At 32.1% G+C, this 14172-nt stretch overlaps 1 pseudogene; it reads left to right on the top strand.

Moving 5' to 3' along the window:
- The window catches only part of LOC149563464 (cysteine-rich receptor-like protein kinase 15), a 50717-nt pseudogene that overhangs the window by 13540 nt on the left and 23005 nt on the right, over positions 1 to 14172 (top strand).

Genomic DNA, 14172 nt, shown 5'->3' on the forward strand with positions numbered 1-14172 from the left:
TCGCCTTGCACGTAAGTTCAGACTCGTCTTATTTTTTCTTCACGATTTTGTTCGATTAAAATCTCTTGGATGCAATCTCATTTTTAAAATTCAATTGAGAATATATTAGAAGATTACTGAAAAGTTTTTTTTGCCATATATATTAAAATGGTTGGAAGCAATTGTATAATGGTAATGCTTTAAAATAAGGTTGTATTGTTTCAGCTTCATATTTATAGTATTATATCTATACCAATATGAATATGAGAACTTATATTTAATTTAAATTTTTAGGCTAATTTTTATTTTTATATTGTTGAAGACTTGATTTTTAGGCTGTAACTGTTAAAAAGTTAAATTTTACTTCTTTTTACAAAAATTAATTTATTTCTTAATATGTGATGTCTAAACTGCTAAATTCTTCTATGAATATTAAATATTAAAATATAACATGATTTTATTTTTCTAAATCTTAGAAAAGTTAGATTCTTGTGACGAAACCAAACCCATTGATCATGCGTGGAGTGTCCCAATATTCTCAGCAGAGAAATCTGGTTTTTCCATATAGACAAGGAGTGCCCCTATTTTCCCATGATATAAAGAGCAAACCCATGGATATGATGAACAACAAAAATGGGATGAGTAAGCCACGTTTGTTGAAATGAATCAAGACTGGAATTCAAGCTGGTAGGAAAACAAACTAAAAGTAACAATGAGAGTTATATTTGTAATCTCAAATGCAAATTGACCCTCTATTTGTTATGTGCTACCAAAAATTATATTGTAATTTATTTTGTGAGTTGTCAAATTTTATAATAAATACCTTTCTCTGGTGCCTTTTTAAATTCTTTATTCAACAACGGCATGGTTTTAGAAATCAATGACTTAAAGTTTTTTTTTTTTCGGTCTTCTATAACTTAGAACCCATTTTTTTGACTGCATGAATTAGCAATCTAGCATTTGTCTAATATTGGAATTTGCTAGATGTTGGATTTGTTAATCTAGAGTTTGATTTTGGAAATATAATTGGATCCATTTGGTTCACTTGAAATTTGATGGGAAGATGTTTTCCTTGTTTGATTATACAAAATCAGAATTGGAATAAGATTAACTTTATAATTTATTTTGAAATCTCATTGAAATCGAATCTTCCAGAGATTGCATGAAAATCAAGTTTTGCATATTATGCAAACTAGTTAACAAATTTCGGGGTGCTTCTTTAAATTCTTTATTAAGAAAGTGCTTTAATATTAAGGCGTGGTTTTGGAAAACACTAGCTTGGATTTTTATTTTTTTTGTCTTCTATATCTGTTTGACTGCAGCAATTAGCAAATGCAGCATTTGTGCAATACTGAAATTTGTTAGTTATTGAATTTGTTAATCTAGAGTTTGATTTTGGGAATATGATTGAATCCATTTGGTTCACTTGAAATTCAATGGGAACATATTTTCCAGTGTTTGGTTGTACAAAACTAGAATCAGAATAAGATTAATTTTATAATTTATTTTGAAATATTTATTTTTTTAATTTATTAATTTTTTTATTATATTTTTTAATAGAACATAAAGTATTTCTTCAAGTTTTCTCTAACTATGTTTACCCAATTTTTTTACTACAAATTATCAATATTCGTTTTTTTGTATTATGCATCCAGTTGATAATTTGGTAAAACAAAATTCCTATCAACTCATTGTTGCAGGCAAAAAAAATCTGCAACAACTAGTTTTTATGAACATTTTGAGAAAGGAGTTGGATGGAAGGGTTCCAAGATTCTGAATTTTGACCACAGTGAGGAAGAAGAGATGTTTTTGATTGAATCTCAAGATCCTAAATTTGATTATTCAAAAATGCTTTCCATTATTAAAATAGTATTATCCCATGCTCCATCTAAGTCCTCCTCCAAGAAGAGATGTCAGAAATATAAGATAGCTAAATTGAAGGAAGAAATTGACATTGGTAGTCAATCCATCTTGGATGGAAAATCATTAGTTTCTAAAAGGTTGAGGAGACTGTATCGCTTTCCTTGAGCCCAATGAAAATTCTGACATGGAATGTCAAAGGTTTAAATGCATCTAATTAGAGGTACGAGATCAAGTATCAATTGTATGCACTTAAGGTATATATTATAATGTAACAAGAAACCAAAAATTCTCTACAAAACTTTGAAGACACTATTCAAAAATGTTATAAATAGAATGCAGTTCATACACTTATTGCAGGAGCCCTATGTGGTCTTATTACTCTCTAGAACCTAGAATCAATGGTTATTCATGCTGAAAAATAGGATCCAATTGGCAGGATCTAATGGTTGTCAATTATAAACTAAACTTCCTATTACTTAATTTATATGGACCAACTTAGACCTATAATAAAAAGAAGCTATGGATTTCTCTACTTAAATATGAATCAATAAAATAAAATATTAAGTCTTCAATACTTATAAAAAATTTGTTTTTTTTCTAGATGTTTTCTTCCATGCTAGTATAACATTGTTCTCATATTGTTTTCCTCAACATGATATCAAAGAAAAATTTGATACTTGGAAAGTGATATGGCTTTTTCGTGAAATTGTGATCTTTTCTGCTAAATAGTGTCAAGAATTTTTCTTGTGTCAACTAATTTCTATATATGTTTAGTGAGATTTTTTTCATTTGTTAATTTGAGATTTGATGATTCTAATTTTTTTTTCTTGTCCAAAAATGAGAGAAGTTGATACAATGGATTATCTTAGTGTTATTTTACATGCAGAAAGTTAAGTGGAGATAATTACTAGTATTGGGTTTCACAAATAGAGATGTCTCTAACACATCAACATTATTATAATATTGTTATTGGGATGAACAAAGATAGAGCAAGTAGATTGGGATAAAATGGACAAGAAGGCAGCAACTTTGATCAAGCTTGCACTTTCAAAAAAAAGTCTTTTCGAAAGTAGTGTGAAAATATAAGAAATGTAAAAAAAACTATCAAAATTGAGGTGATATATGAATCATATCCCTCACCATAGACTTGTACAATATGGAGTTATCAAATTCACAAGAAATAGTCTATCATTTAAGTAAATTAAAGGAATAGAAGAATTAATTGTTTTCAATAGAAAGGAATATAAATGATAAAGATTTTGTACAAATAATATTACGAAATCTTGAAGAATCTTATCAATCATTTAAAAAGGACTTGATACTCCAGATAAATTAAAAATATTAAATCTAACGAGTCATGTGCTAAGTTAATCTATGAAGAGAAACATAAAATAAAGGAAAGAGAATCATTTATTGCTTAATCTTGAGTCTTAAGCATTTAAGAAAATAATGTTATAAAAAGGCACAAAATAATTAATCTAAAGAAAGGAACCAAAAGTATGGAGATAAAACAATGAACTCTTATTGGGTTGGGGGGGGGGGGGATGGAAACACTCAATAAATTATGTATCAAATAAGCCTTCCACTTCCTAAATAGAAAATACAGGTGAAAGAGGGGTATTCCAAACATAACTCTTAATATAATCAAGGTTAGACTAGCAAAACTCAAATAGGATGAAGAGATGTCAATATTAAACTCATATTATGTAATCAGGAAGTGTGCATGCAAATCAACTTTCATGCAATGTTCATTTACTTTAAGATGTGCAATATAAGTGTAAATTGAACCAATTAATTAAATGAAATATATCTAGGAGCATTATACGTGCAATCATACCAATTAAAGCATATAAATAGGTCTATGCTAAGAGATTCAAAAAAGGGGGAAATCTAACTTTGAAATATGAAAAAGAAAGTGCCTTTCTACTCTAAAAGCTGTGGATTTGGAACCGTGATTCAAAATTCGACTATGGGTTTGTGTTCAATGCAAAGAAAACCCAAAAACCTTGAAAATCTCAAAATTCTTGATCAATTTGGGTGACATCTACCAATTTATGAGATGACAAACATGTTCAAGAAGTTTAACCTAGATCTTTCCAAATATTTATTATATAATTAAGTTTCTTCAAATCAATAATAAAAATCACTCCAACACATATTTTGTACCATAATATTCTATAATAATTCAAAGAACAAACTAAAATATTACGGAACTGCTTACTTAAAGTATACATTTGAATCAATCTTAAAAAATATTTCATATTAATAAGTTAATGTTAATTACTATTATTCTTATTTAACATGTTCTAGATTAATTAAATATTAGAAAATTTTGAAAAAAATAAAAATACAGCTAATCATAAATTACCTAACAATTGTTCTTTGCACTACATAGAGTTTTTACATAAATCTGACGAGCAAAGTCACAAACAGATTTTCTAAGGTATACGCCCCCTGAAACTACTTGGACATTTCTTCTCGAACAAGGTCAAGCTCCTCTCTCAAAAATTTTAGTCTTGACAGAGATTCGTGTGCCACCGACTTTCAAAATAGATTTACAAAAAATTATAAAATGTGTTTGACATTGACTTTCAAAATAGATTTAACATAACATTGCAAAATAGATTAAAAAATAGACATGCATGGAGGTACCCACTACAATATAACAATTGTATGGGGAAAGAGTGGGGAAAGAGCATACAAGATGGCTATCAAGAAGTTGGAATAAATTCCAATGATATATGTAGTAGAGGTTAAGATCTGATGCGTGGATTTAGGTTTTGTCTCATTACATTCTTCTTCTTCCTTTGAATTCAAACTCTAACATGGAGGGAGTCAAACTCTACATTCCTACCGCCATAAAAGTTCCTTTCAATTGTACCATGAAATATCATGTGTTTTTTACTTTTAGGGGAAAAGATGTGAGAAAACTCTGGTTGATCATCTCTTTCAAGCTCTCTTTGCAGGCTGATTGAATGTGTTTCTTAACATCCACAAGTTAGAGAAGGCGCAAATCATTGATTCAAGCCTAGAAAATGCAATTAAGTGCGGTGCAATATATGTTCCTATATTTTCCAAAGGCTATGTGATCTTGGCATGGTGTCTTAGGGAGTCTGTCTCAATGTTGAAATCTTCTGCTCTTATGGGCGAGCTTTCCAATTTATAGGAAGGAAATGAATGAAATTTTGATTGAAAGCTCCTTGTTATAATCTTCATGCGGTGCATTTCTATAAGAAAATTTAATTCTAATTAGTACTTTGGGTTATTGCCTCTCTTTGTTGCCCATATTCGTTGAACAAGAGAAGTCTTCTATGTGTTGGCAGTAGCCAACAACAAGGGTCTCTCTCTGATGTAGGAGAATTTGGGGGCATAGGACAATTTTACATCTTTTTTAAGTATTATTATTTTTTATTTTTTTAATAATAGTTAAGTAGTTGAAAATGAATGCAGACATATATAAATTTTTATGTATTGGGCTGGGAAAAGTGTTCAAGAGAACACAGAAGACTGAAAATACATCTAAACTATAATTTTCAACAAGGTACACCTGAACTATCATTCATCATGGTTAAATCAAAAAAATTGATTTTTTGAGGTGTGGAGAAATTTACCTTTAGTTTTGCAAGTTTGAAGAACAATTGGCAGATATTTTCTCTATGGTGTTATGAAAAAGTAAATTTGAGTGTCTGCGATAATGAAGTTTTAATAAAAAGAAAATGGAGCAAAGAACAACAGAACAAAGATAGGGCAGAAAAGAAGGAATTAAATACAACACATATGGACACTGAAAATTTAGAACTTTACTGCCAGAGCACACTGCAACTTTTTGTTATATACATGAGCCAAAGCAACTGGAAATTTATAACCATTTATGCAGACCTCTAGAAAGCTCCCAATAAGCTACGTTGAAGATGGGATAAGATGGGGAACAATCTGGATGTTTAAGGTACCTATTTTGGAAAATTGAATAGATACACTTTTTAGAAGCTCTGTTGGAAAAGTTGAAAGGTGGTCTACTAGTTATGTGTTTCTTATATTGATAGAGATGTGTTGTTCATCAAAAGGAAGAGAGATTTCTAAGAGGTGAAAAAAATATAAAAAGAATTCGTAGGCTAGAAGTTATTTATTGGAAGTTGAGTTCTTCTCTTCTAGATAAAATAAATAGTAAGTAATCTCGAAGAATAGCTTGTAACTTACAATTTGTAAAACTAAAATAGATAATATTTTGCAATTGAAATAGAATAGCATGTGTGAATTATCATTCTCATTAAGAAATAGAAGGCAAATTATTTCCTATAAATTTCTTACTTTGAATATATTATATTAGTTTGAATAATCCTCTTATGATATGAAACAACATGAACTTTAAGTATTTTAAGAAAGTTCTTTTGATCACTTTGATTTTCTCTTTATAAAAATAAAATAGTAACAATAGTTCTATGATTTGATATATATTCAATTAAATATTAATAAAATTTAAAATAAACATGAAATATGAATTTAAAAAATTTCTATTTTATTTTATTTTTATTTTTCCTCTGCTGCTTTCTTTCTCTTTTCTGACATAAAAGAGTCAGTGATATCAAGGATCTTGATTTCCTTACACATTAGTTTACAAGAATTGGCTTTAGCTTAAAATACTTAAAAACCTAATGAAATAATGATTGAAAAAATGGATTTATAAAACAAATTAGAAAGGGTGATCTTTTAGGTAAGTTTAGATATGAAAGACAGTTGATACAGATGAGCATGAGATATTCTGACCTGAAGTTTTCCTCCGTTTGCATTAGATAAGATGCAAGAAAATAAAGATCTTCAAAGACAGTTCTGTGGCCGCCTTGGTTTTCATCTATTCTATAGGATATAAAAATATGGAAAAAATTTAAAATATTCCCTCTTGGAAAATAAGCGGGGATAATTCACTAGTTGAACAAAAACTGGCAAATGCGCCATAGAAATATGTACCAAGTTTTTAGTATAAACAGATTTCTGTAAATACATAGTTCTACCATGGTTATTTAGTTCCCTTTCTAATACTGTGAAGATTATATTTTTTTTAGTGGATTAGAATGTGTGCGAAATAGATATTCTTCGTAATTGCAATTGCATTGACAATTGTAAATGATAGAAAATAGATATGTTTCTTTCTCTATTTTTTAGCTGTCACTAACTTCGCCTTAAGAAGATTCATTTTTTTATTATAAATAGTGGTATTGGGCTTACCTCCCCAGGTAGATAACTGGCGGAAATTTGGAATACTAGCCCTGCGATGTCAAACAGAGTCTATTCTTTCGATTAATATACAAGACATGGAAGAGTATAGGGCAATCTTAGCCGCTGAATGTGGTAAGTAAATAATATATATTCATTTGGATTTTAAATACTAACAGTCCATCCATTGTAGCTTGTCTTGTGATTACATGGATTCAAATTATTATTTTTGTTTATTAGTATAAATGAAAAAAACATAAACAAACTTAAGAGAAAAGCATAGCAGCACAAAACAAATTTGAAAGAGAAAGATATTGTTTTATTAATCTAGCTACAACAACACATTACAATGGCTCTCTCTATATATAGAGGCTTCCAACACGTATAGGTTGGTAGAACTTTCCTGAATTCATGTTGAAAATAAACTAACTTCCTCATACATTGCAGAGGACCCGATATTATTTTGACAGCACTAAAAGTCAATGGCTGGAAAATATGATAAACTGGCAGTTTTGTTATAACGGACCAGTGATGTGGAGATAATAAGGTGGAATTATTCCGATACCTTCCCTTAATTTCTACCACGAATGCATCTTTAAGTGGGAGAAATTATTACAAGAATGAATTCAAACATCAACCTCTTTGAGATATAGCAATGTTCTAAACTTGAGAAATTTGATAGTAGATAATGCTTTGGTAAATATATCTACAATTTGATCTTCAATGCCACAGAAGTGTAGCTTGATTACTTCACTCTCCATGAGATCTCAAACAAAGTGGTGGTGAACTTCAATATGTTTGAATCTTGCATGGCAGACAGGATTCTTTGCAAGCTTAATAGTGCTTTGGTTGTTACAGAATATGGTAGTTCGATGAGCTTGTTGATGACATGTCTCTTCAAGTAGTCTTCTGATCCATAGAGCTTCTTGAGATGCCTTTGATGCTACAATATATTCGACTTCTATTGATGATAGTGTCACTGTTGATTGCTTCTTGCTGCTCCAAGAGATTGGTCCGAATCCAAGGTGGAAGATATATCCTGAAGTTGATTTCCTATCATCAATATCAGCTACATAATCAAAATCTATATAGCCTACTAAAGTAGGGTCTCCTCCATGTTGGTACTCAGTGCCAAGCTTGTAAGGGTCTTTGATGTACTTCAAGATCCTCTTAGCAGCCTTCCAATGATCAAAGCATGGGTTTTCCATGTACCTGGATACAACACCAACAGCATATGCAATATTTGGTCTAGTTATGGTAAGATATAAGAGACTACCGACAAGCTACCTATACAATTTTTCATCCACCTTCTTTTGAGTAGATCTAATTTCTGGGCAGTGGCTTTATGGAGAAAATCTCTAATCTTCTTTGTTGCAGGCTAAAAATTGGTTGAACAACACTAAGTTTATTCTCTACACAAGTTTGGTAAGAATTTCATGTCCTTGTTAACTTTGAAGTGCTGAAAGTTCTATTTTTTTCAAAAAAGAAGTGAAGTTGATTAATGGATTCTCTTGTTACTCCTCTACCCTCAATTAGATTGAATGGAAAGAATTACTATGATTGGGTTTCACAAATTGAAATGTCTCTAACTCTACAAAACTGTTATGATATTGCAAATGGTAGTGAGCAGAGACTAGTAGATTCTAGAAAAGAACATGATGATTGGAATAGGAGAGACAAGAAGGCATCTGCTTTGATAAAGTTAACGCTTTCAGAAGAAGTTTTTCCAGAAGTTTGAAATGAAAGAAGAGGAGTGCCAAGTATGGAAGATCTTGGAAAGTTTGTATCAAAATTCAAGTATTGTATGGATTATATCTCTCATCACAAAGTTGTATAATCTAAAATTAAAAGGCTCACAGGAAGTAGTGACTCATTTAAGTAAATTAAAGGAAAAGAAAAATGAATTGGTTTCTCTTGGAAAGAGCATAGATGATAAGGATTTTGTGCAAATAATTTTACAAAGTCTTCTAGGCTCTTATCAATCTTTTATAAGGGGACTTAATATTGTTGATAAATTAAAAGGCATTAAATCTGATGGGTTGTGTGCTAAGTTAATTCAAGAAGAAAAATGTCAAATAAAAGAAAGAGAATCCTCTATTGTTGATTGTGCATCTCAAGCATTTGTAATGAAAGAAGAACAATAACATCAAAGGACACAAGATAATAGATCTAATTGAAAGATTTGGAAGTATGGAGATAATAATAATTCATATAGGAATCCAAATAGAAGTAAGTGGAAATGTCATCACTGTGGTAAGAAATGACACAAAGCTAATGAATGTTACAAAAGGATTAATGACTCAGAAAAGAATAAGTCTACAAAATCATTTGATTCTAAGAGGAATACCTTCTATGTAGCACTTAAAGCAAATACTTCTTTTAAGGATGAATGGATAATTGATTTTGGTTGCACACAACATATGTCACATAATAAGGAGCAGTTTGAGTTATTCAGTGAAAGCAATGGTGAGAATATATATCTAGGAGATAATAGTCCTCTAGAAGTTCAAGGAAGTGGAAATGTGCAAGTAAATAATGGAATGTTAAAAAATGTATGATAGAAGAGTATGACGGAATCCAAAATGGGTTTTCCATGGATTTGCATTCTTGCATCAATAGTTTAAACTGATTCCGTACTCATGAATCACACCGGCTAAAATACACTAAAAAACAATCCATTGCAAGGAGGCGATAAAGATTAGTAAAGAACTTAAAGAAGACACACAGGTATACTACGAAGAGTTTTTAGAAGTGAGCATCTTATTAGCTCCAAGTTGGAACCTCACAGAACAATCTATCACAGAACAATCGAATATTCATTTAGGTTTTTTTTTATAAAAACATTACAAATACTATATTTTCAAAAGAGAGAGATTGATGCTATCAACACTCAAATGAACAAGACTCATTCTTATTAACAAAATTTACAGAGAAATAAAATAAATAAAATCTGAGAAGACCGAGCAACTCTGGAATTTTGTCCAAATACAATGACCCAAATCAAAGTCAAATAGAAATTGAAATCAAAAGGCTCCAAAAATTCAATGTTTCAATTTGTCATGGATCTTCTGAATTCTGCAAAGATTTTAGTGCGCTCATAGACTGGAAGGAACCTATAAATTGGAGCCGCAATAGAGCCAATTCCAAATGCATATCCAGATCCAGAGTCAGTCATTTATCTTTAATCCATTCCCATTCAGTCCCAGCAACGCGCTAATAGCGTCAGGAAGCTCCATGCATGAATCAGAAGAAAATGGATAGATTTGGTTAGGAAAGTACATATTGGACCAAAATATTTCAGAAATAGAAAAGAAGACATCCCTAAAACACTCCCATCAAGCACCATTAACAATGAAAAGTATTATAAAATATATATATCAAATAGATTTTGAATACAAATCTAAATCTAAATCAAACATGCAAGACTAAACTATTAAATGCAAGCCTAAATAGTTATGAACAGAATTCTAAATCTAAATGAAATTAATTAAAATTGAAATCTAAATCAAAGTAGAATATTATAACTAATTTGGAATTTCAATTTACATCTACATCTAAATCTAAATGAAAATGTAAATAAAAAATAAAAATCTCACCTGCAAAAATGTTACTCCAAAACTTCAATTTACTCCTATTCAAAAACTCCAATCTAATCCTCCAATAACCTCCACCTCTTCCTTCCTGCAAAAACATAAAATGAAAATGAAATGAGGAGCCTTGGTTTTATAACTTCTGAGAGGCTCCTCATATCCCCCAACAGACGTCTCTTCACATTCCACGAATTTGTTTCAAATTCCCCCACTCCCCGCAAAGAATAAGCATGAATGTGCATGCAAAATTATATTTAACAAAAAAAAAAAAATCATATTGAAATTATTTTGCCCCTACTTTTTCGAGCCCTATTTTTTCGGGTCCTAATTTTTCGGGCCCCACTTTTTCAGGCCTATTATTTCGGCCTCCATCTGGCTTCCTATTATTTCGGCCAGCTATTATTTCGGGAATTCTATTTTAATATTTAATTTGGAAGTTTGTAACTGCTCCCAAATCTTTTTTATTGACAAGGAATCTTGGCATATTCCTGTGCTGCCATTGTATAGAACACCTCTCGGCGTAATCAATTGATTAAAATAAATTTAAAAAATAATTGAATTTTAAAATATATGTTCCATCTCAAGACTTAAGAAAAGAAATAAAATCTAAGACAAAATTAAAACAAAAGATTATCTCAAAAAAGTAAAAATCATTAATAAAAATGATTCGAAGATTGGTTTGAAGAGTGGTTATCATCAGATCAGAATCAGAGAAGGTGATGAATGGGAGACTGCTTTCAAGACAAAAGATGGTTTGTATGAATGGTTGGTTATGCCTTTTGGTTTGACTAATGCACCTAGTACTTTCATGAGGTTGATGAATGAAGTTTTGAAAAGATTCTTAGGTAAGTTTGTGATTGTTTATTTGGATGATATTTTGATATTTAGTAAGACTAAAGAAGAACATCTTGAGCATGTTAGACAAGTATTGTAGAGGTTGAAAGAGGATAAGTTGACGATCAATCAGAAAAAAGTGTTCTTTTATGCAAGAGGAGATTGTGTATTTGGGATTTGTGTTTTCCATTGCTGGTTTGAGAATGGATCCAAAGAAGGTTAAAGCAATTTTTGAATGGCCTACACCTGAGAATGTGGGTGAGGTAAGATCATTTCATGGTTTGACTAGTTTTTACAAAAAGTTTATAAATAATTTCAGTGTTGTTTGTAATGCTATGACTGAGACAATGATAGGAGATAAAAAGGAATTCAAGATGACACATGGAGCTAATAAGAGTTTTGAGAATTTGAAACAAAAGGTTGTTGAGTTACCTGTATTGGCTTTTCCTGATTTCAATAAGGTATTTCAAGTTCAATGCGATGCAAGTGGTAGTGCAATAGGAGCTGTATTAAGTCAAGAAGGTAAACCTCTTGCTTTCTTTAGTGAGAAGTTGAATGATACTAAAAGGAAGTATTCTGTGTATGATCAAGAGTTTTATGCTATTATTCAAGCTTTGAAGAAGTGGAGACATTATTTGATTCATAAGGAGTTTGTGTTGTATATGTTGGCCATTTTTGCCCTCTCGCCAAAAATTGAATTTGAATGCCTATGCCCACCCAACGGTTACTTCCCATCTTTAATATTATTTAAATTCCATGAAAATATGAAATGAATGAAATTAAAACTTTATTGCATTTCCATATCTCCTTAGTTTATTTTTATGGGTTCGCAACTTTCCCCACTATCAAATCTTGCATAGATCTACAGCAGGCACTTTCCTGCTTTCTCAAAACAAGCGATCTTTACATAATGTGGGCAAATGACTCATTGCCATGTGGTAGGTGGGTCTATTTCCTTTTGTGGGCCTCAAGTTGGGGAAGCTATTGGGTGAGATGGTGTTTTGATTGGCTAGCGCTTTCCCACATTCTGTCTTTCATTAGACCTTTTGACAATGCAGGCAAGCGTCGTCCGGCCACATGGTTTCATGGGTTCAACTTTTTTAGTAGGCTACCATAGATAGGGTGGACAAGGTGGTAGATGTCTGCTGACAATATGATTGGCAGGCGCTTTCCCACATTTTGTGTTTTGTCAGACCTTTTGACAATGCGGGCAAGCGGCGACATGACACATGGATTAGTGGGGTCATTTCATCTTTTGTGGGTTGAGGAGAAAAAAGGATTGTCAGTCGAGTTGGCATACGGAGGAATTTTCATTGGTCAAGTACTAACACAGATCGTTAGCAGCCATGAATTCTCATCGATCGTTTGATCTCCCAAGATCAACGGATGCCGCTTCCCTGCTTTATGGAGATACAAGGATGTTAAGGAATGTGGGCAAGTGCCTTACTACCGCATGTCCTTGTGGGGGCCAGGTTATTATGAAGCTGTAGGGTGATCCCAGATGGAGCCAAGTCATGCTGAAGTGTATGCTGAACGGTTCGTGGGCCTAAAAACTTTTGTGGGCAGGCACAGTGTAATGAGGATCTTTCATGATCGTTGATCTTATAGAGATCAATGATCGATGCTTTATTGCATTATGAAGATGCAAGGTAATTAAACAATGTGAGAAAGTGCCTAAAGGGCCCAACTAAGGCATTGATAGTTAAGGCTGGTAGTTGTGAGACTGCCACAGTTAGGGTTTTGAAAAGGTGGCTCAATTAGTTGGTCAACCGCATAGAGACTTTTGCAGGGTGGCAAAATGAAATAAGATCATTGGCACACGTGGCTCATCTTGGTGGCAAAATTTGGTTGACTTGCTAACTTTGCTGACTCGCAAGCTAGAAATGAAGGGAATCCGGTTTTCTTGCACAATCCAATCTTCATGATCGATTCCAACCACTCGAAGTGAATGTTGCGCCCAGTAAATGAAGGAGAACACTCCACCACCTCTAATCCTATCCATCTACTTGGTTAGAATGGTTTAATGGCACCGTTTCTATCTTCTCGAGGCCTTGTTTCAACAAGATTTTGGATTTCATTGTATTTGAATCTGTGCCAAGGTTAGATTTTCCCTAGATCTGCATGATTATTCTCTATAAGACTTAATGGTAGTGGGTGTGGAGTAACTTCAGTTAGAGAACATCTCAATTATGCCTGAACTATAAAGGCAATTTTAATATATTTTGTTAAGGTCGACTCTTCTCTAACCTCTCTGATATTGCTCTAGAATTTCACTATAAATTCCCTTTGTCTCTAAATTGTATGACATTCTACCTTATCTCCTTCAGCCATTGATGTAAAGTGCAAGAACTATTTGCCTCTCATTAGGGTATTGTGGATATCTGCAATCTTGCATGACTGTACCTCTTTTGGCCTATAAATGATATATAAGTGAATTTCCTCTTTCCTTGTGTCATTTATTTGAATTTTCTGATCTACATGTGATTGCTAGATTAAAGCAAGTCTGAATGTGTATATCTTTTGGTGATATGATGGTTCAATAGTGCATGTATGGGTAGAGATTGGTTTGAACACTCTATTTTGGTGCATGGCCCCCTTAGGTTAGAGCAGATAGATTTGCTTCTATGCATTCCTTCTCCCTTTTCCTTTCCAAGAGTAGTTAGGTGCACCTTGATAGTAAAGGAAGCTGGCCTTC

Source organism: Cupressus sempervirens, chromosome 4 (genome assembly GCF_028749045.1).
Source record: "Cupressus sempervirens isolate cs-2001-9-10 chromosome 4, ASM2874904v1, whole genome shotgun sequence".
Taxonomy (NCBI): Eukaryota; Viridiplantae; Streptophyta; class Pinopsida; order Cupressales; family Cupressaceae; genus Cupressus; species Cupressus sempervirens.